The sequence below is a fragment of the Gymnogyps californianus genome, chromosome 1, assembly GCF_018139145.2.
Source record: "Gymnogyps californianus isolate 813 chromosome 1, ASM1813914v2, whole genome shotgun sequence".
NCBI lineage: Eukaryota > Metazoa > Chordata > Aves > Accipitriformes > Cathartidae > Gymnogyps > Gymnogyps californianus.
The window spans coordinates 171952317-171976360 of NC_059471.1; positions in this window are offsets into that span (position 1 = coordinate 171952317).

Genomic DNA, 24044 nt, shown 5'->3' on the forward strand with positions numbered 1-24044 from the left:
CCAACTTTCCCTTATCTTCAATTTGAGTCTACATCTCACATTCAGATTGCAGGTTTGAGTCTTCATGCAGATTGTAAACCCACAGCCTTTTAAAGACCAAATATGCAATAAGTGAAAGAGAAAATTACAGTAAATTGACTTATCCACTTTAACGTCAGTCTTTTTATATATCCCAGTAGAATCTTTAGTGTGTGTATTAATAAAGCGAATGCTGGAATATTTATATTGCTAATTATTCTAACTGAAAATAAGTGGCTTAGGAGAGATTCTTCTGGCTGTAATTCCATTTAATGCAGCCATATAGTCATGTCCATAGAAGAATTAAATTAGAATTTCTGCAGACAGTATACACTTAGTTTATTTTTTTGCAAGTATAATTAACCTTTGGGATACTAAATTCCAGATGTATTTGGTGGAGTGTTTATAACATGTCAGATGAGAAATCCCTGAGTAGCAGATGATTTGAAGAGAAGGGAATCTTCTCAGCCTTTTGTAGCACATAAATTAATAATTTTGCTTTATCTAGAAGATTAAGCTCATTTTACAAAGACAGTAACTCTTGACGTGTTCTAATCTGATCTGCCACAATTAGCTATTATCTACATTTGCAGTGCTTTTAGAATCTAACCATATATTTGCTCTTTCCAGAAACAAGGAGAGGCATTTCTCTAACATACAGATTGTACTTGGGTAAGTGACTACATGATTTCTGGAAGAGTCAGAATGAAGGGCATGAGGCATTTGTTGAGGAAAGATAGTCCTATTGAACCTTACTAGATAAGAAACAGAGATTACTAAATATTGGGTTCTTTGCTTTTCGGAATTGTACTCACTTTTCAGAATCATATAGCAATGAAAGAATTTCTGTGTTTGAATTTCTTAACTCACTGATCTTTGAGAGTTTCTCATACAAAATAAACCCTTTTGATTCCAACTCTCACAGAGCTGAATATTTAAAGAGCTTATTTTATTATATTTAAAATATTCATAAATGGAATTGCCTTCAAATACAGAGCTATCATCTTGAAGTGTCATGCTAGAAGCATGATATACATATTTTTATTCTTGCAAAAAGGAAGCAGTAAATTAAATTAATATAAATGATTTTACATAACTATTGATTGATATTTGCAGTGTGGTAATACTTAGGAGATCACTTCAGACATCTACATATATTGTACAAACACAAAACACAGTCACTGCCTCAAAAAAGTTTATGGTTGAATGTAAGGCAAGGCAAGAGGCACCAGACGAATGCAGACTGACAGGGAAGTACAAGGAAGAAGTGACACAGTATTGGTCAGCATGATAGGCAATGGTTTCTGCAGCCTGACTTAAAAGCTTCTTGTTGAAGAGATCAAACAACAGTTGTATGTGATTATTCAGCACCAGATGGATCTTCGTACTAGAAAGTTCAATAGTCTGTGGCTTGAGAACATCAGTCTGTGGTAAAGATCTTAAAAAAAAAGAAGACAAAAAGAAATGCACCTTAAAAAGAAAATGTTCTTTTATCTACGTTCAGTTCCTTTTGATTTCTCAGCTCTTCATTTTCCCTTCCCAGTGGACTTCAACTTGAATAAGGATGGAAAAGAAGTATATCTGAATGATCCCAAGGTAACTAACAATGTGACAAAAGAGTCAAAGAGAGTAAGTTTTAAAATATTATACAATCAATTGTAAGAATCACAAGTATTATTGGACTCAGATGAGCGTAGCTTAAAGAAAGAATGTTATCCAAAGTGCACTGCCTATACGATGCAATTAATTTAATCAACATGTTGTTGATCCAGGACAGTTTAGGAAGCTGTGAGCTGGGAACAATATGCCATCTATCTGAGCTTTGTTCCAGGGACAGGAATGCAGATGCTCAAAGGTGCCTAAACATTGATTTCATCTGAGACTCTGCTTTGTCTGGTAACTTCAGTGTTTGAGGAACCTCCTCTTCTTGTACAACAATATCTTTAAACCTCTAATAAAACGATCCCTAAAAATGGATTAATGAAGACTTGATGTCTCATTCAAACAGTTTCATTTTGATGCCTCACTTGTATATTTGTCACAAAAGAGAGCTTGACCTGCCATTTCCAAACATGAATGACCTCAAAATAAAGCACTTACTTAGATATGCAGGTTTCAGGATAGAAGTGAAGCCAGTGGCAGTGGCAAGCACTCTGCACAACTGAGAACTGCACCATATTTTTTGCAGAGGGAAGAGACATTCAAAAACAGTTAAGGAATTTAGGAACACACATTTTTAGTTTTTTTTTGGTTGCTTGTTTCTTCTTTGGTGCCTAACCAGGGGTAATAGTAAAGGTCATCATGTCTATGTCTTCTGGATCATATGAACTAACATTCAAAGGGCTTCCAGCTAACTTGGAGTTGATTTAGAAAGTGAATTTTCATAAATAGGTTTTAAGGATTGAGTAGCCTAACCTGCTATGAAGCTTGTCTGTGGCTACTTCTTGATATCCTAAAAATTCAAATATCTTCAGCTAAATCCTTTACATATTCAGTGGTGATGATCACCACTCATTTCACCTAATTTTAGACAACATCTCCTGAAATATTTCTACCTTATTGCATGTCATAATTATTTCAGAAAATAATGACATTGAGGTGAGTAAACTTGGGGTTAGGTATCAGTAATAGTGTTCACACTACCAGGCAAGTTTATTCTCAATGTCACGTGCCTGGTGCATTTTTCTTGTTTCTGTGCACATTTTCTCTACTTAAATGCAAGGGGTAAGTATTGCTGTTACCTAGATCAGAAACGTTGTAAGTGCAGAAACTCAGCTTGTGAGGTTTTGATCTACTGATGAGCATTTCATGTGTTGCTAAGGTTTGTTTTCTAAAGAAAGATGTTTCTGCACTTAGCTACTGGAAACAAAGAACACTGCTACTTTATAGTGATAGATTTTGTTTGTCTTATTTTAGATATAGAGGGCATTCAAGGCAAGTTCCAATATAAGATTTAGGTACTAAAATAAAATAAGTTTGGGCTGCTGAGGGGAAATTGTAATTGCAAAGTCCTGACTCACCTACTAAGCTGGAGACACCTAATCTCTATAAACTCTTCAACATTTGATGTTAAATCTCTTCAGGTACCTATTAAGTCACTGCACGTGCCCAGAACTGTCCTATACTTGGCAGGCTTAAACAGCTCAGCACTTAGATCATGTCTGAGCTCAGTTTAGATTGAGAAACTAGGAGGAGTGAAGTCTGAATCATTCCAAAAGCTCAATCCATTAAACACTCCCAGAGGCCATAGAACATGGCAGGATCACTCTCTTCACACACTACGAATCTAAAATAGGTCAGCTTTAGACCACAGACAGAGAAGAGATGAGAAGCCTTTCCCTTGTTTCTCACGCAGCATGTTGCTTACTGGCATACCACTTAGCGCACCCACTGAGCAGGTTGGACTCCCAGATTCAGTCCCATCCTTTTCCTGAAAACTCTAATCTGCATCTTCCACCTTCAAAGCTCATGTTCTAGTCACCAGACAACAGTCTTCTGAAGTGTGGGAAGACAATCTGCATATTTCTTTTGAAGATGTCCTCAGGCAGCTAAGAGTGCAGGATATACAGGACCAGAGAGGAAGCACAGGGTGAATTTGACTTTGTAGTCTGGTGGGTAGACTACCTTGGAAGACCTTGAATCTAACTTATGCTTCCAGGACTATTTTTGTACTTAATACGAAATGGTTTTTTACATTAAATCTTACATTATTTTTTTGATGTTACCTAGGACTTCTAATACTTCAGGATCACGTGGTAGACTCTTCCTTTTGTGCCTCTACTGCAGTCAGTAGTGTTATATCAGGAATTAATTTTGCAGTTGCTTATAAACCATGAAATATAAAACAGAACTTAGCTAACATTACAAATGTCCTGGGCATCTGACCCAGCATATTATCTGGTCTCAAAGAATGTCCGTTTACTACATGTTCATTTTGGTCAACTGAGAATCTGGCCCTTTAGATAGACAACTCTAATTTGATTAAAATTCAATTCAACTAAATACCGAACAAAGAAGTTCTTCAGTTTCTCAGACTCTCTACATAAATATCTACACATGAAAATATGGGTTCAACTGCAGACAAAACATATAAATAAGCAGGTAAAAATATATAAATTAATACTTTTAGCACTCTTAGCTATAGGCCAACTGATCTATAATTCACTGGAGCTTAATTACAGCATACACTAATTATGTGCTTAGCTCTAAAGCCTTTAATAAAGAAAAGCATTTCTTTAAATATATCTAATTAGGTAAAGTATCTGTTCTAGTTTAGCCGCATTTGGCACCAAAATGAAAAATACAGAGAAAAATAGCTTTCTCTTCATGTATCCCTGAACTAGGTAGCCCATTGTCCTCTTGAGTTTCCAATACAAATGAAAGTAGTATTATAACTAGATCAAGTTGCACGCACAAGTTACAGGCTTTGGAAACCTATATTCATGTAAATATGTATATATCTGACAATAGCCACAGAGCTTTGACTACCCCTTTGTATCCCCAGTCCTGACAACTGTTCTGAAGCCACAGAAATAAATTCCTTAGGACTGATATATTGGTCTTTTTTTTCTCAATGAAAGAAAAGGTATTTATTCCTTCCAAAGAGTTAGTACAATCATCTGCCCTTCTGGAAAGGCTCCGTTGCTTTCAGACAGTCATAAAGAGAAGTCTGAGGTGTCCTAGAAATCACAATGACCTATTAAATCAATTCAGATATATTCCTGACAAAAACGGTTTAATCCCCACTGCATACTAGTGCTGCATTGTCTCTTTTAGATTTTTTTTTTTTTTAAAGGTAAGACCTACACAGACCATTGCAAACCGGGCTATATATGTATTAGAGATTTCATGTTTTCACCTGTAAGTAACTCAGAATGAGAACTGTCACCTTCATAAGGTGACTTACATGCTGGTCTTTTTGGATTTATTTGAACATCTTTGCTCATCTTTCATATCCAGATAAGCCCTGCTTATTCTTCTGCTACCTCAGGGGAAACTACTTCTTTAGGCAAAACAGTGACATTAACAGCCACAAGCAACCAAGCTGTGAATGATACATCTTGAATTTCCTTTCCTTTGTCTTTATAGGTTTTCCACCTAGCTCCTCACAGTGAGTTTTGTTCCTTCCCTATTTTCTCTACTCAGACTCCAAAACTAGTGCCGTAAGTGGATCTTGTTGATAACTTGCTTGACACCTTGAAACATTTGTTTTCAAGTTATCAGAAGCACATGTAATTAACTTACTTCTAATTCCAAGAACAAGAATGTATCTAACAACTATAAATGCTATTGGGTTCATAGAAGACAGAAGGGAAATCGTGAAAAGATGGGGGAAATCACAGCAAGGTGTTGTCCAGTATAGCTGTGATTATTTCCTTTACCTCTATCATTTGTATCCACCACTTTGCCTTACCTTTCAATTTGCCTAATAGAAAGCATCTAGAATAGTTGTACAGGAATACTTTTTTCCTCTCCATTTCAACCGGACAGAGCAGAGAAGGAAGGGTATGCAGTATATTCACAGGTAAGGAATGACTTCCATCTAAGTAGAGATTAAATAGGTTAGGACTTCCAAAATATGTAATAGAGAAGGTTATGGCAGAAGTCTATGAAATCATTAATTCTATGGAGACAATGACTTGAAAAAGATAATCTGTTTCAAAACAGCAAGCTTATCATTTAATCAGGTGTTTCTACAGCTTTATTACAAGAAATAGCACTCTGAAAGGAGTTATTTATAAAACAAATAAACTTATGGGGTATTGCCACAGGTTATAATAGGCACACAAAAAAATATATGGATTCAAAACAGGTCTGGAGAAGTTAGTGGAGCATAGGTGGATTTAACTTCTGACTTTGAAAGTGCCTGAATTGCTGATTACAAAGAGCTGGGGGTAAGAACTACTCTGTACATGCTTATTCTTCTGTATTTTCCCTAAGGGTTCACCACTGGTCACTGTTCAGGACAAAAGAGTGGTCAAGACAAGCTGATTCATTCTGGCAGTTTCTTACAGTATAGCTTCTCTTTGATGAAAATTTTCTCTTGGTTAAAATTGACTTTATTTTGGAAAGTCACTTCCATAATGGACAGGTTTAGATAATAAGCTTTTTAGGAGAGTCTTTTATTATCATGCTTTCAGCAGAGGTACAGTACTTGATTGTGTTCCCAGGCACAACTGATATGCACAAAAAGTTAATCATACAATTTTTAGATAAGCTACTGATCCCAATGAAGTTACAGGGACAGTTTCTTTCTTTTTAATGAAGTCAGGGCTTTCTCTTTAGTACATTATTACCCAAATTTTAGGTATAAATTAATCTGAGTAAAATATACAGCATGACAGCTGTCTGATCATCGAGTCCAAAAAGGGAAACAAAGAAAATTCACAGTATTTTGAAAGTTATGTTCTATGGCTCTGTTACTTAGCAAATAACACCACTAAGTGCAGCCTTATGACAAGTACTCCATTTGGTTTTCCCATGCCATATGTCAACAGTGGAAGTAACTAAGAAAAATACCATCCCCTTGTTTGACTGACATGCATTTCAAACTCCTTGTCAAAACTGCATAATTATTTAAGTAGCATAAATGTGCCAGTCTCCAGATTTAAAAGTAATTGGGAGCCTAACAAGTTGTAGCGTTGTCTACTTGATGGTAAGAGAATTTATAAAAGAATCAGAAAATAAAATTAGGGTAATGGAAAAGCTTGCTAACTTGCCCATACTTTGCCTTTACATTACTGTAGGTGATACTGGGAAGGACACTAAAAGAATAAGTTACCAAATATTTTCCATTCTAAAGTTCTATTTTTATTTTTTTAAGATTTGCTAAATTTTAATTATCTGGCCTCGTATTTTTGCAAGAATTTTCAGCAGCAGCGGTTATCTGCTTCTCAGAAAAAAATGAGGAAAAAAGAAAATGTTGTTAAGCTGACATTAAAAAAATAGTCATGTACCTGAGAAGTGTTTCATGGTTCATGAATTTGTATTTTTGTGGTCATCCTGGAAGCTGATTGACCTGTGCTATGAATGAGATGTGGCCAAACCTTTACGAGAATATGAAGGTCCTCTGAAAAAATTTTAATATATGTTCAGCAGGCATATCTTATTTTAATAACCAAAAGTCTGTTATTTGGAAAAACAGTATTGGGCCGCTGTGTTTACAGTCTTTGCTGTAACATCAGTGAGCAAGGTGATATGAGTAAACTGCACAAATGACTTTAATGTCATCTTTTCTTAAAGACTGAGAATTTGACTTTAAACCATTAACATTTTCTATTTTTATATGCAATTTTAAAGCTTTTAGTTTTCTTTCCCTGTAGCTTTCAAGTAATGATATCACTTAGGATACCATGAAGTTATCTTTTGGTTATAAAAAAATTTTAATAGTGGTGCTCTTTTCAGGAGATAATTTGTGTAAAAATGTAGCATTTCAACAGCTACCCCACTGCATTTGCTTGGAGAATCACACTGTACCCAACAAGACCACAAAAAGGAAAAACTATAAATTGTAGGTGTACGCAAAATTGCAGAAGTGTCCCAGTTAAAACTGCTTTATAAAACATATTGTTCTGAAATGACAAGGCTCGTGTCTGTACAGTGCTGAAGAACTGAAATGTGTGTAGACAGTATGGGTATTAGTGGGTACACAGGCGAGGGGTGCTTCATAGCTTTCAGAATCTAGGGATGTAATTTTATAAACATTTTGTCCAGTGGCAAAGCTGGTTAACATGCCTGCTTCTGACTAGTCATTGTGAACTGCAGTGCACCATGCATCTATGCAACTGTTCTATGGGGTAATAATACTATAAACCAGATCATTTAAATAAGGCAGAATAGCAAATACGTCTTAAAAATACTCTTTCAGTCTGAGATAAATTATTTCATTTGGTGAGGTAGCATAAATAACTTCAGGATGCCTAAATTTTGGACAGTTCAAGTTATATAAGATGTAAATCTTACCGTAAAACTTTTGATGAAGGCACTAAATAAGACTGAATAACATTTAGATTTTTGCTTTATGCTGTTTCTCAACTGCAGCTGTTGTTTCTCTCTTGCCTGAAACAAACCTTCACTTGTTCTCTCTTCTGATTATTTATAACTAGTAATTTCCATTTATCATTACTTCAAAGTTATCAGATCTGAACAATTTTCTACATCATTATTTCTACCAAATATTTCCTACACATGGATTGGAGAGCAATTTAAATTGCTAGTTTAAGGATTGTTTTATAGTTACAGAGATAAGGAATCCAATCATGATATCTTCTAAACCCTTTTTAATTCTATAGTTTCCAATCTATGTGTCAATGTATACCAGACTTGAAAGCTTTGAAGTAGCTCATGTAGAAATCTGCAGTCTATGACTTGTTTACTAGCAATTTTTTTTTTACTTCTTTGGTGACACAGTTAGTTGTAAGGAAAATAGAACCATCTTCTGCTCTAATTATGCCTCTAAATGAATTTTTAAAGAGCTAAGACAGAAAGGAAAATGATATGTTGATACACAATTCCCAAATCTGAAGAAAAAGCAACTCTTAATGGTCTTTCATGATGACAAAGCCACCTTGCAAACATAAATGCTGTCCTATCTACAGGTAGGACTGAGTAAGACTAAGAGCTATTTAGAAACTTCTCAATCAGCCATTTGTAGCTTTTAGGTTGCAGCTCAAGTGTTCTTCCTTTAGACTCTGCTTTGCAAAAATGCCTGTAATGGAACAGGGCACTCTCTCTCGGAGGCAAGCTGTGAGCAGACATTTAGTGCTGTACCCAGAAAGGACCTGGGGAGAAGGCACTCAGCAAGGAGAGAGGTGCCTAACCTTTCTTTCCTGTCATCCCAGTTTAAGGACTGTTCAAGCTTTCTTTAGGAAGTTAATTTCAGAAAGAAGCCAATTCAGGGTCAAATGACTCCCATATACTTAATCCCCCTGTTCCTTTGGTGGGTTAGTAGAGTCACTGAGAATACATAAGGCAAAAGTATTCTAGTTTCTTCTCTTGAGTAGGATGACCTCCCCCCTCATTCCATGGTTAGATCTGAAGTATTTGAACTGTTTTTGAAGCTGATAAGGGTTTAGACTTAGATGTTTGACATCAAATCACTGGAATTAAGCTATCTTATTTACTTTATGCTCTGATCTGGTCAAGCTGTAGATCTGGACATTAACTAAGGCTCTACATATTTTGATTTCTGGGTTTCTTTAGTATGAAGACATCTGAATGTTTCCAGGGATCCATATCAAGCTGCTGGATGATTGACTAACCACTTAGTAAAATATTAGAAAGCATGCAGAAGTCACCTACTAGTGGCTAGGGTGCCACAAGGGCATCTGGATGCTTTAGAGGTTTTTTAACTTCCCCCCCCCCCTAAAAATTAAATATCATATTTAGCATTTTATTTTTATTTCCCTTCTAAAAGTGCGTATGAATAAGAAAAAATTATCTTAAAAAATCAGTTTACCTCAATGAGGAAGTCAACTATTTTTCGGTTGGAGAATGGAAAAACAATATTCGTCTTTTTATTTAATTTTTCTTTCTCTTTATTCTGCTTAAATGAACATTCTAAATGAATCTACTTTTCATCAACACCTTTTTCTGTCACAAGATTTTTCTTTTTATGTTTGACTTTTCCATAGTCTGAAGGAATCTTATCTTCACATACAATTGGATTGGGTCATAATTTGATCTATACTATTTAATATGTAGTTTTTCATAGCTGTCGCTCAAAGATATGCATTGTCTCTCCCCACTGTAATGCTGTCTCCTTTTTAAATGATAGGACACTAACTTTTTGTCAGTGATTAAGGTATTCAAATTCCAAATAGTCCGATTTTCAAGTCCTAATCCAGACTCTTGTGAACTTCAACAAAAAGTTTTGAGCTAAGCACTTCAAGATTTGGCATGACATACAAACATTTGGCATGTCTATCAATGTCTACTCAGTATACTTACTTATTTATTCATTTGTAGAACTTTAGAATTAGATAAGTACAATTGTACAGACAACCTTACTTTGAGATCAATTACTTTTATATAAAGTCCAGAAATTAATTTTCCTTTTTTCACATGATAAATAACTGACTGTAACAGGAAATAAACAACTTAAGTCTCCCTTGGTATCAAATATAATTCAAAAAGTTAAGTGGTCAAAGGTATGCCCTTTCAAAAAGAGAGGTAAGTATTAAAGAGAGGCAAAAAGGTCAATTGCTTTTATTGACTATTTTAAGTATTCTCTTTCAGATGTTTACTTGATGGGAAGAATGGCTCAGCGGAACAGTTAAAAGCAATTTCTAGCAGACAGAGATAAAGAGAGAGCTTGTAAAGACCAAAGTCCAGAAAAACTTTTGAATGTAACCGTCTTTGGCTACGGACAGAAACGCTATGGTGTCCAAACATATAAGCCTAGATCACCCATGATGCACAGCAAGCAAGAAAAATATTAATAACACAAAAAAGGTGAAAAAAAAAATAGTGTGCTGTATTTGTATGAATAATTTGTTGCACGTATAGATGGTGTTATACAAAATAAGCCAGAATGCACTGCAGCACTCAAATCCGGCTTCATGACAGTAGATATTTCAGCAGCTGTAGTAAATCCCCCACTGGCACTGTATGTCAAAATGTCAATAGCCTCAGCTGCAATTCTACTTTTCTGCTGGAATGTGTCCTTCTTATCCTTTGAGGTTCATAGAAAACAATACCAGGTTTTAGTGGCATCAGGAATATCTAGCTATTCCCTTAAAAGATAATTATGACAAAGCCTCTAACAGGAGACAAAGCTTCCTGCTACGCCTTCCTTGCTAGAAGTAACTCCTCGAGGCAAATATTTTCCTCCCTTTTTATATACTTCAGAATTTTTGCTTTATACAATCTCAGAATGCTCTGAAAAATTGCTTACATTGATATCCAAGTGTGCCTTCCAAAAAATAAGTCTGAAGTGACAGGACAATGTAAACTGATGGATCAAGTAAATTGTGCTATTGTCTGAAAATTCTTGTCCTATTGTCCAAGCCACTGTATGAAAGTCCAGCAAAATATTAGACATTTAATGGAGCAGGGATCATCTGTAGGCATCATTGAGTATTAAAAAGTCTTGCTCTATTATCTGCTAAACAAACACATTAGTAGTGACATATCCAGGAGGAAGGGTGCTATTGATGCAATTAATGTTTTTACTTAACCGTCACAGAAAAATTTTCCATACACTTCCTTCCACCTCCAAAGAAATAAAGGTACTTTATTAATCAACTAATTCACTGCTATTTTTCCCCCAGAAATTTCCGAAGTCAAATTTAAAGTCAAACGTGGCAGGACCCTGAACAACACTGAAATAGATAATTGATCTGGAAACAAAAGGATCATAAGCTGAATGTAGATCCATCTAGAAATTGTAAAACTGTACACACTGACTGGAATTGAACTAAGTTCAGGGTCTTCTACTCACTTTAATAAGACTTCAGGTTCCCAACACATTTGAAAAGTTAGCCATTTATGCAATGCTTATCATCAACTATAGTAGAGTTCCACATGGTATCCTTCAGACAAATTTTCTTAATTGCTTGTAACAGTAATTAAATAGTAACCTGAAAATGAAATTACATCTGCAGCTGGAGGAATATTTCAGTTAAAATGATTACCCTTTTCCTGTTCATGAATGGTTTGAACACCACGGATTTCTGCATGTGTGTCTCATTCAGGAACACTTGTCACACCATTATGCCAACAAATTCCATCTTAGGGATGGAAGGGTTAGTCACAGCTGTCATGTATGTTGTGCTAGCTTCCTCATAATTATGGTCTGGGGGAGAGGATGGGTGGGTGGGGACAAAAACAGAATAAGTTTCTTTCTGGTGAGAATTCACTGGATAACCATTTGTAGCAAAAATAATATAACTTTGCATTTACTAAAATTTTCACAAATAAATAGACGTCACCATCTGAAACATATTTAGTCTGAAAAATCTAAATATCACTTATGTATATGGAAAGAGAACATTAAATGCAAAGACATGACTAAAATCATTGGTGTGCAATGCAACATGTACAGCACACATGGTTATTCATCTGTTGTTCCCTGCAGATGTAACAGCTGAGGCATTGTTTTCACTCAGCTGGGAAGAGAATAGTTTTCAAATCCTTCTGGGAATAAGAAACTCTGTCCAAAGAGAGTCTGTTCTGTGTAAAAAAAATGAAGCCTATATAACCAAAAAACTTTTGGATGATTCCACCTAACAGTAACTGTGATTCTGTCCCTTGTTACTCAACGTTAACTATTCCAGAGACTATGAGATAATTTATGTAGATTAATAGCATTCAGAATAAATGGGACCAATATAATGTTTTGCTTGGATTCCTTATCTGACTTCAAACACTTTACCTAGCATCTCTTAGGCACCCAAAAGTTCCATAATTTCCAAAACTTGTGTTGAGTAAACCTATGTGACTCAACCTCTTAGAAATCTTTAAGTAGCAACTTTGATCCACATCAAGGAGTAGTTTTTCCTTCAGACAGACAAACTGGTATTTAAATTAATCACCAAAGCTGCAGGAAACAATTCTTAAGAACTGCCTAAGAACACCTAAACTCTCATTTATCAGTAGAATATCAGTAAGGACAGAGAGGATTTCAGACTCTCCAATTCAATCCATCCATTCTGTATATGCTACTTTTTAGAACAGCTTCTGAAATGCAGTTCTTTCCCCATTCAGAACATCCCACCCACCCACCCATTCCCATGCTTCTCTCCTTCTTTTCCCTCCTACCCTGTTACATGAAACAAGGAAAGTAATATATAATGGAATGACTTTACAAATAATGATTGAATATAAAAATCCGTATACACTTGATAGCTGATAGTTAAGGCATTATCCAGAAGGGTGGAGATGTGGGACTGGGTTCTTAACCAAGACAAGGGATATGAATCTATGGCCTCCTCACTTCTTCAGAGCTCTTTAAACACTGGTTTTCTCACTGTTGTGGTTTAACCCCAGCCAGCAGCTAAGCACCACGCAGCCGCTCCCTCACTTCCCCCCTGCTCCCCTTGGGATGGGGAGGAGAATTGGGAAAAAAGGTAAAACTCATGGGTTGAGACAAGAATGGCTTAACAACTCAAGTAAAATATAATACTAACAATAATAATAATGAAATATAGTTATAATAATAACAATAGTAATGAAAAGCAATATAACAAAAAAGGAAGGGAAAAAAGAAAAAAAAAGAAAAAAAAAGAAAAAAAAAGAAAAAAAAAAACAGTGAAGCACAATGCAATTGCTCACCACCTGCTGATTGATGCCCGAGCAGCGACCTGCCCCTCCCAGCCAGCTATCCCCAGTTCATATACTGGGCATGACGTTCCATGGTATGGAATACCCCTTTGGCTAGTTCGGGTCAGCTGCCCCGGCTATGCTCCCTCCCAGCTTCTTGTACATCTGCTTGCTGGCAGAGCATGGGAAACTGAAAAATCCTTAACTTAGGGTAAGCGCTACTTAGCAACAACTAAAACATCAGCATGTTATCAACAGTATTCCCACACTAAATCCAAAACAGAGCACTGTACCAGCTACTAGGAAGAAAATTAACTCTATCCCAGCCGAAACCAGGAAAGGATCCACCCCTTATTCTATACCATCTACATCATGTCCAGGTCCCACACTTTCCTATACATTTCCAATTAATGACCACCACTTTTCCTGTCTTTTAATATATACGTACAGATATCATCCCCACAGTCTCTGGGCCATCTCTATCAAATGTCTGTTGAGTTCATTCAGTCCATGACTCTGAGCTCCACCTGTCATAACAGTCTGTCTGGGCAGGAGGGATGATGCAATGTCTGCTCAGTCAGCAGAACAGGATTGGACTTCAGTGCGGTGCAGCAGGTGGGTGACATTGGGCGCAGCAGGAGGATGGTGTGTACTGTTGGATTGTTGCATGCTGCAGTCAGTCCTCGTTCCATCACTACTGCACTTCACTCAGTTTTATCAAAGTTCATTCTTCATTAATCTAAGTAATTCTTACTGTAATACCATTAATATAACATATAACAATTCTGATAATGATGACATACAGTGGCAGGATTATATAGCAATCAATGTCATACAATTTAATCTACTGCCTGTTCTCATCTAAAATCAAATCCCCTTGAGGCACACATCGGATTTTCCTATCCTTCCGCATCACCCACCAAGTGCACCCAGGTTCTTGAGCAAAAGCAATCCCACAAATGGGTTTGCCTTTGCCTGAGGCAGGAGTAACCCAGACTGTTTTCTCTAGCATATTTTTTATGTGCACTACAGAGACTTTATCCCTTTCTACAGTATGCAAAAGTTCTGATTGGGCAGGGCCAGCCCGATTGGCCGATCCTGTAGTGTTGACTAACCAGGTGGCCTTTGCTAAATGTGCATCCCAATGTTTGAAGGTTCCACCACCCATTGCTCTCAATGTAGTCTTTAACAACCCATTGTATCATTCAATTTTCCCAGAGGCTGGTGCATGAGAGGGGATGTGATACACCCACTCAATGCCATGCTCTTTAGCCCAGGTGTCTATAAGATTGTTTCGGAAATGAGTCCGGTTGTCTGACTCAATTCTTTCTGGGGTGCCATGTTGCCATAAGATTTGCTTTTCAAGGCCCAGGATAGTGTTCTGGGTGGTGGCATGGGGCACAGGATGTTTCCAGCCATCCGGTGGTTGCTTCCACCATTATAAGCACATGTTGCTTGGCTTGGCAGGTTTGTGGGAGTGTGATATAGTCAATCTGCCAGGCCTCCCCATATTTATATTTCAGCCATCATCCTCCATACCAAAGAGGCTTTAACCGCCTGGCTTTCTTGACTGCAGCGCATGTTTCACATTCATGGATAACCTGTGCGATAGTGTCCATGGTCAGGTCCACCCCTTGATCACGAGCCCATCTATATGTTGCATCTCTTCCCTGATGGCCTGAGGTGTCATGGACCCATCGAGCCATAAATAATTCACCCTGGTGTTGCTAATCCAGATCTACCTGAGCTACTTCAATCCTAGCAGCCTTGTCTACTTGTTGGTTGTTTTGATGTTCTTCAGTGGCCTGACTCTTAGGTACATGAGTATCTATGTGACATACTTTCACAACCAAGTTCTCTAGCCAGGCAGCAACATCTTGCCACAATGCGGCAGCCCAGATGGGTTTACCTCTGTGCTGCCAGTTACTCTGCTTCCATTGTGGCAACCACCCCCACAGAGCATTTGCCACCATCCATGAGTCAGTATAGAGCACTGGCCATTTTTCTGGTTCAGCAATGTCTAAAGCCAGCTGGATGGCTTTCACCTCTGCAAACTGACTCGATTCACCTCCTCCTTCAGCATTTTCTGTGACTTGTTGCATAGGACTCCATACAGCCACCTTCTCCCTTTGATGCTTTCCTACAATGCAGCAGAACCCATCAGTGAACAGGGCATATTGCCTCTCATTTTCTGGCAGTTTATTATACGGTGGGGCCTCTTCAGCACACGTCAACACCTCCTCTGGCAAAATCTTTGCCTTCTGGCCAGTCTGTAATCACTTCTAAAATTCCTGGGCGACTGGGGTTTCCTATTCGACTTCGTTGTGTGATCAGTGCAACCCACTTATTCCACGTAGCATCAGTTGCATGATGTGTAGAAGGGACCTTCCCTTTAAACATCCAGCCCAGCACTGGCAGTCGGGGTGCTAATAGGAGCTGTGTTTCAGTACCAACCACTTCTGAGGCAGCTCGAACTCCTTCATATGCTGCCAATATCTCCTTTTCAGTTGGATTATAGTGGGCCTCGGATCCTTGATATCCCCGACACCAAAACCCTAGAGGTGGACTTTGGGTCTCCCCGGGTGCTTTCTGCCACAGACTCCAGGTAGAGCCATTCTCCCTGGCTGCGGTGTAGAGCACATTTTTAATATCTTGTCCTGTCTGGATTGGCCCAAGGGCTACTGCATGAACTATCTCCTGTTTAATTTGTTCAAAGACTTGTTGTTGCTCAGGGCCCCATTTAAAATCGTTCTTCTTCCTGGTCACTTGATAGAGAGGGCTTACAATCAGACTATAATTTGGAATATGCATTCTCCAAAACCCTACAACACCTAAGAAAGCTTGCGTTTCCTGTTTACTAGTCGGTGGAGACGTAGCTGCTATTTTGTTGATCACATCCATTGGGATTTGACGACATCCATCTTGCCATTTTATTCCTAAAAACTGAATCTCCTGTGCGGGTCCCTTCACCTTACTTTGTTTTATGGCAAAACCAGCTTTCAGAAGGATTTGGATTATTTTCTCCCCTTTCTCAAAAACAACTTCTGCTGTGTTGCCCCATACGATGATGTCATCAATGTATTGCAGGTGTTCTGGAGCTTCACCTTTTTCCAGTGCAGTCTGGATTAGTCCATGGCAGATGGTGGGGCTGTGTTTCCACCCCTGGGGCAATCGATTCCAGGTGTACTGGATGCCCCTCCAAGTGAAAGCAAACTGTGGCCAGCACTGTGCTGCCAAAGGGATTGAGAAGAAAAACGCATTAGCGATATTGATTGTGGCGTACCACTTGGCTGCCTTTGACTCCAGTTCGTATTGAAGTTCTAGCATGTCTGGCACGGCCACACTCAGTGGCGGTGTGACTTCATTCAGGCCATGATAGTCTACTGTTAGTCTCCATTCTCCATTAGACTTTCACACTGGCCATATGGGGCTGTTAAAAGGTGAGTGAGTCCTGCTGATCAATCCTTGGCTCTCCAGTCGATGAATCAGCATATGGATGGGAACTAGGGAGTCTCGACTGGTGCGATATTGCCGCCGGTGCACCCTTGTGGTAGTGATTGGCACCTGTTGTTCTTCAGCTCTCAGCAACCCCACATCAGAAGGGTCCTCAGAGAGTCCGGGCAAGGTGGACAGCTGTTCAATTTCCTCCGTCTCCAAGGCAGCTATACCAAAGGCCCACCAGTACTCTTTTGGATCCTTGAAATACCCTATCCTGAGATAATCTATGCCAAGGACGCATGGAGCCTCTGGGCCAGTCACAATGGGGTGTTTTTACCACTCATTCCCAGTTAGGCTTATTTCAGCCTCCAGTACTGTTAGCTGTTGGGATCCCCCCTGTCACCCCAGAAATACAAATGGGTTCTACCCCTTTATAGCTTGATGGCATTAGGGTACGCTGTGCACTGGTGTCTACTAGAGCCTTATGCTCCTCTGGGTCTGATGTGCCAGGCCATCGGATCCACACAGTCCAGTAAACCTGGTTGTCCCTCTCCTCCACTTGGCTGGAGGCAGGGCCCCTCTAGTCCTGGTCATAGGATTCTCCACTCTTCGTAAAAATGGATTAGAATTCCTTCTCATAGGATCAGGAGTAAGATCAGCCCTTCCACTCTGTCTGGCACACCGTTCACACTGCCCACCAGAGACTGGAGCAGCAATTTTCCTGGAAGAACCCTCATTTGTGATTGTTTTTCCTTGCAATTCACGCACCCATGCATCTAGTATTGAGGTAGGTTTTCCATCCAATTTCATCATACCCTCTCTGTGGTCACGCAGGTAAGACCACAGGGTACCCTGTGGTGTGTACCTTCTGTCTCCTCTCTCTTGAGCAAAGAGATGCTTATTTCTAATAGCTGAGATACTGGTCTGTGCAGGTGGGAGGCAGAACTTACGCTCAAATCGCTGTAACTCTCGGGACCATTTCTCAGCTAGTATGTCTAGCAGTTTCTCCACAGCCAAGACGAGGGAGGAGGAGAGACTTTCTTCGTATTGCTGGAGTTGGCCAGCCAATTCATCCACCATTGGTCCCTCTTCATCTTTCCAGTCCATTACTGCCAATGAGCTGGCATAGAACAAAGGCGCACTCCGTGTAAACTTCTGCCACATGGGTTGTGTGCAGTGGACTTCATCTGGATCTGTGGGTAACTGTGCATCGTCCGGGCCATAACAAACCATCTCCCACACAGCTAATTCCCTCAGGTACTGGATATGTTTCTCCATGGTTGTCCACTTGCTTGGGTGACATACAACATCTTCCTTGAAGGGATACCTTGCCCTCACGCCTGACAGAGGTCACCTCCAGAGGTTGAGGGCTTGTGTCTTTTTTCCAATCGCTTTGTCAATGCCACCTTCCCTAGAAAGGGATCCCAGTTGCTTAGCTTCCCTACCCTTTAATTCCAAGCTACTGGCTCCATTATCCCAGCATCAGAGCAGCCAGGTGATAATGTGCTCGCCTGGACGATGGCTGAAGTCTTTTCACATATCTCTCAGCTCACTCAAGGATAGGGATTGGGTAATTATCTCTGGTTCTGCCTCTTCCTCCTATTCTCATGATGACTCTGGTTCGCCTTCATCCTTCGGTAAGTGAGCTGGGTTTTTTGAGTATTTCTTCTGTACAGGGGCGACTGATACGGCATGGGTTGGTTTTCTGGTTCAGCTGCAGTGCCTGTCACAGGGGTTGGAGTAACGGTAGTGCTTGTTGCTGGGGCTGGAGTGGCTGCAGTGCCTGTCATTTTGTTGTCAGATCCAGAGACCTTCTCTTTCCCTTCAGTGCACTGAATAGTGTTGAACAGGGCTCGGTAGGCATGGGCCGGGCACCAGCACATTGCAGTGATTTTTGTCTCCTGGGAATTGTCAGGGTGACAGCATACTTTTTCCAAACGTTCTACTAGTTTTTCAGGATTCTGCACTTGTTCAAGGGTGAAGTTCCAAAACACTGGAGGTGCCGACCGTCCTAGGCATTTGCCCATGCTACCTCACACACCCTGCCACTCATAACTTTCCAGCCTTGGGGTGGGCAGATCTCTGGGTGATCCTCTTAAATAGTTGTTTGACGCTGAACAAGACTTGAACCACATTCAGGAACATGCTAGTTCCTAGCAATAGGACCATGTTAGTTTCAACATTCCAAGGATATTCAAAATTTTCAAAATTCTCAAACATTACTGTAATTAGCCTGGAGGAGAAGGGGAAGGTGAAGGAAGGCTTCTCCCCCATAGATTGGCTCTCCAAAGAGAACAGGTAAAGGGTGTAATTATTACTAGTTTCCGCTAGATAGCTCCCGAAGTACGGAGATAACAGCAATGCTAAGTACAAATACAAGATTAGTCCCACAACCAATAACTTTATTGTACCATAAACCAGTGTTACATAGTTCAGCAAAGCGAAAACCTTAATCCACCTCCCATGGGTGATAAACAGCAGCACAGGGACTACGTATGGCAAGTGAGGTGATACATAACACAACTCTAAGAACGAGCGCCACGACTCTAAGAGCCAATAAATCAACATTGTGACCAGCGACTATTAAACTAATATAATGAATGCTTATAACAGATTTGTTTTAACACGCTCTGGTCAGATCTGTCATTATCTCGACACTTTGGGCCCCATGTTGGGCGCCAAAAAGGACTGTCATGGTTTAGCCTCAGCCAGCAGCTAAGCACCACGCAGCCACTCCCTCACTCCCCCCAGCTCCCAGTGGGATGGGGAGGAGAATTGGGAAAAAAGGTAAAACTCGTGGGTTGAGACAACAATGGTTTAATAACTAAAGTAAAATATAATACTAACAATAGCAACAATGAAATATTATAATAATAATAATAATAATAATTGTAATGAAAAGGAATATAACAAAAAATAGAGAGAAATAAAACTCAAGAAAAGACAAGTGATGATGCACAATGCAATTGCTCACCACCTGCTGATTGATGCCTGAGCAGTGATCTGTGCCTCCCAGCCAACTCCCCCCTGTTTATATACTGAGCATGACGTTCTATGGTATGGAATATCCCTTTGGCTAGTTCGGGTCAGCTGTCCTGGCTATGCTCCCTCCCAGCTTCTTGCACACCTGCTTGCTGGCAGAGCATGGGAAACTGAAAAATCCTTAACTTAAGATACGCACTACTTAGCAACAACTAAAACATCAGGGTGTTATCAACATTATTCTCACACTAAATCCAAAACACAGCACTATACCAGCTACTAGGAAGAAAATTAACTCTATCCTAGCTGAAACCAGGACACACACTCAGAGGAGACAGTCCTGTTTACATCAGCAAATTTAGGCAACTGACTCCAAAAGCTCTTCAACTGATTATGGCTATGAATCCAAAGAGGAGTGAGGTACCTAGTTCCGTAGCCATTCATTATTCGCTAGGGGAAGAAGCTCCCTCTTCAGTAAGTTAGTTGGTGTGGAATCCACTCTTGGACCTCAAACTATTAATCATGGTATGGAGATCCTGTGTTCTCATGCGGAGTTCTGTACACTGCCCAGTACAGTGATGCCATCTGTATACCACAGTGGGCAGCCCTGCAGTACCTACATCCTTGGTCTAAATGTAACTCCTAGTCTTGCCAGCTTAGTCTTGTTCCACCTAAGCTGTGTCTTTTCCTCTGAAGAGATGTCTTTTCTCTCAGTTCTCTCTCTCCACTGACTATAGAGCGAGCCAAAAGTGGCAAAACTTTTAAATGAGCTGTGTCAGTTGGATACCAGAAGTTTGGTGGGATGAAACCTGGCCACTGTGGTTTGTTTCTCAATTTGTACAAGGGGGATGCCACAGCACTTTATAGGGGGTGGCTATGAGGGCTTTAAGTAGGCCTGGAACAAGGTTCGTGTAAGTATGTGAGATAAAACTATCCTGTTATGATGTGCTTTGTGAAGTTAATATAATCCATACCAATAAGAGATTTAATTTATACTTTAAATAAAGCACAGATTCAGCTTTGGCTTTGATAAGATTATATAAAGAGAAGAAACAGTTAGTCGGAAATATTAGTGGAATCAGATCATCTTTGGAGCTGGCAGAAGAATAGCTCTACTTTGCCAGGACATTATCAAAAACCCAACAAACCCTGGATTGCTCACCTGGACTCTGAATCAGAACAACTTCTGTTGACCCAGGGCTTTCAAAACGTTTGCAGGAAAAGACAAAGGACAGCCTACAGGCAATCACATTTTGAAACACTGTGGAAAAAAAAATGTCTAGGTAGGCCTGTTTTGCCCCAGGAGATGCTGGTCCATTAGATCCAAGTAAGAAAGGCACTTAGGCTCTTTAAAGTATCATTTAAAAGGCTATTCATTAGAGTTAACACTAGAATAACAGAATAGCGTGGATAATCTTATGTCCCCTTAGAAGCTGGGAGCCCTGAGTAGTGTAGCATTGAACAGGACTCTGACCCACGTGCAGCACACCATGCAGACCCTGTGCATAGCAGAGATTCTCCCCTTTTGGTCTTTCAAGCTATTATAGGATTTTCTTATGAGGAAACAACTCCATTCACCATTTCTACAGTCAAATATTAAAGATGTCCCCATGAGAACTTCTCACTGCACTGTCAGATAAAGGCAAAGCCACGCAGGAGGCATAATGATCGGTGCCAAGCAGGAGCTGCCTACAGGCTCCCCTGTTTCAATGAGCTGGTCGAGTTTGTCCTGCGGCACAACGCAGCACACCGTACATGCAGCACAGCCCAGCACAGCCTGCGCCTGCTCAGGTCAGCTCTGCTGTGGATCACTCACTCCTCTAGGCACAGGGCTCTGTCAGTCACGATCACTACAGCCTGTACTCTGAGGATCACAAATGAGGAAAATAAGGCGATCCCAGAGAGGTATTAAAATACGAATTTGAAAATGAAGGCTTGCTTGTGTGTTGCAACACTGCTGTTGATTCAATCCTGAAGTGTTACACAGCTTAACGGCAAGCGAGTGCTTGATGAGTCCTTACAAAAATATGAACTGGCTACTAAAAATAGCACATAACTGAACTCTGAAAAGTATTTGTTTTGTCAGTGTTAATACTTTTCCAGTGATAATACTGAAATACATTTGTTGGCAGGAGATTTAAGATTCTGAATAAATATCTAGCTGTGTCTAGTTTTTCTGCTACTCATTTGTACTTGGGGTGTTCTGCAGAGTTTGTTAATGCATAACTCCTGAGTTAACATTTAGTCTGTTACTGCATGGCTCCTGAATTAACATTTAGTCTATAAAAGCATCATTTTCCATGCATTTTTTCACAGTTATATTTCAGTGAAGTAAAAAGAAGTAATGGAAAATATATATCATCGTACTGGGTTTTTAAGTGGAATGAAGCTTATTTTGCTTATAACCTGTGCTGTGAGTTCACCTCACTGAGAGCTATGCCTATTTTTCTCTCTTTTAACCCCAAGTCACTCAGAAAGAAATGTGGAGTAGATTTTTGATCTACAAAGAACACCTAGCACCCTAATGTAGGTACCTCCTTTCCGACTGTGTCCCTTGTTACTTGTCTATATAATAAATTTACCACTTCTCTATTTGAATATTACTTCTTCCCCAGGTCTTCTATGCAATTTTGTGAATTAGCTCATATTTTCACTTTTCTGCATTTTTATGTTATAATATATTTAATTACCATGACTGGAAAACATGTAACTATAAAATTACCTTTGAAAAATAAAAAGAACAAATGCAACACTTAAAGATAAAATATAAGCCATAAGATCTAAAAGGCTAGACTCCTGGAGTAAATCCATGTGCCATGGATCATCAGAGAACATAAAGGTGCATTGAAAGAAACACTAGAATGTCTGCCTATTTTCTTTAATTAATGTTAAAATGTTCTCTTTTATCTAAACATTCTCTGTATATTGTGATCATAGGGTTTATGCTTATGTAAAGCTCACATAATGTGGTAAAGCTGTTCATTAATTAGAAGGCAATTAGAGTGTAAACAAATATAGCTATTTCTAGTTCTTTAGAGATGTAGGTGAGCGAAATAACAATTGCTAAGGGATAAACAGTACACTGGGACCAGAATGCTGATATTTGAAACAAAGATTACTTTGACAGGCAGGTATTTTTATAGGTATGTTGAACAACAGAATGCTTTACAGTCATATTTTTTCTCTGAGCACCTTTATCTGGGACAATTAACAAGTTCAAATACAATGTTTTCTTAACATAAAACATCAGTTCTTTCTAAGAAGCATCAGAACTCCATCCACCACTTGTATGCAATATATTTTGCCATTGATGTTTTTCTCTTTAATAACATTACAAAGTCAGCTTAAATGAGAAAACTTGTGTCTCTTAAAATACCTGAAAACAAATCAGGTGTTACAAATATTTTGCCCACAACTAATCCTTAAATAATAAACAGTAAAGAAAATTAAATTACAGTCTTTGAAAATATATTCACTACTTATGTATGCTATATAAGTGATAGAACTATAACTAAGAGGGGACAGAAAGATCTAGATTTTATAATGGTTTAGTTCTCATTGCATATATCTTAATATAGAATGCTAATAATTATTTATAAATGTCTGAATATACATTTAGGGTAATAATTGAAATGGAATTTACATGCTTCTTAGAAGCAAATGTTCTAAAGGAATGGCTATAAAATAACTATGTCTACTCAGACAGCAGTAACATAATGGAATTACACGTTTTTCACCTTGTTCATTGACTCAGATTAGCAGGAAGAAGTAACATTCAGCTTCTCTTAGGTTCATACATTTTCTTCCAACCACTTCTGCACTCGATCCATGTGGTGGGTTGACCCTGGCTGGCATCCAGGTGCCCACCAAGCCACTCTACCACTCCCCCTCCTCAGCTGGACAAGGGGAGAAAAATACGATGAAAAGCTCGCGGGTCGAGATAAGGACAGGGACATCACTCACCAATTACCATCACGGGCAAAACAGACTCAACTTGGGGAAATTAATTTAATTTATTACCAATCATCAAATCAGAGTGGGGTAAGGAGAAATAAACCCAAATCTTAAAACACCTTCCCCCCACCCCTCCCTTCTTCCCGGGCTTAACTTCACTCCCACTTTTCTCTACCTCCTCTCCTCTCGAGCGGCACAGGGAATGAGGGTTGCGGTCAGTTCATCACACGTTGCCCCTGCCACTCCTCCCTCCTCACGCTCTTCCCCTGCTCCAGCGTGGGGTCCCTCCCACCGGAGACAGTCCTCCACGAACTTCTCCAACTTGAGTCCTTCCCACGGGCTGCAGGGGAATCTCTGCTCCGGCACCTGGAGCACCTCCTCCCTCCCCTTCT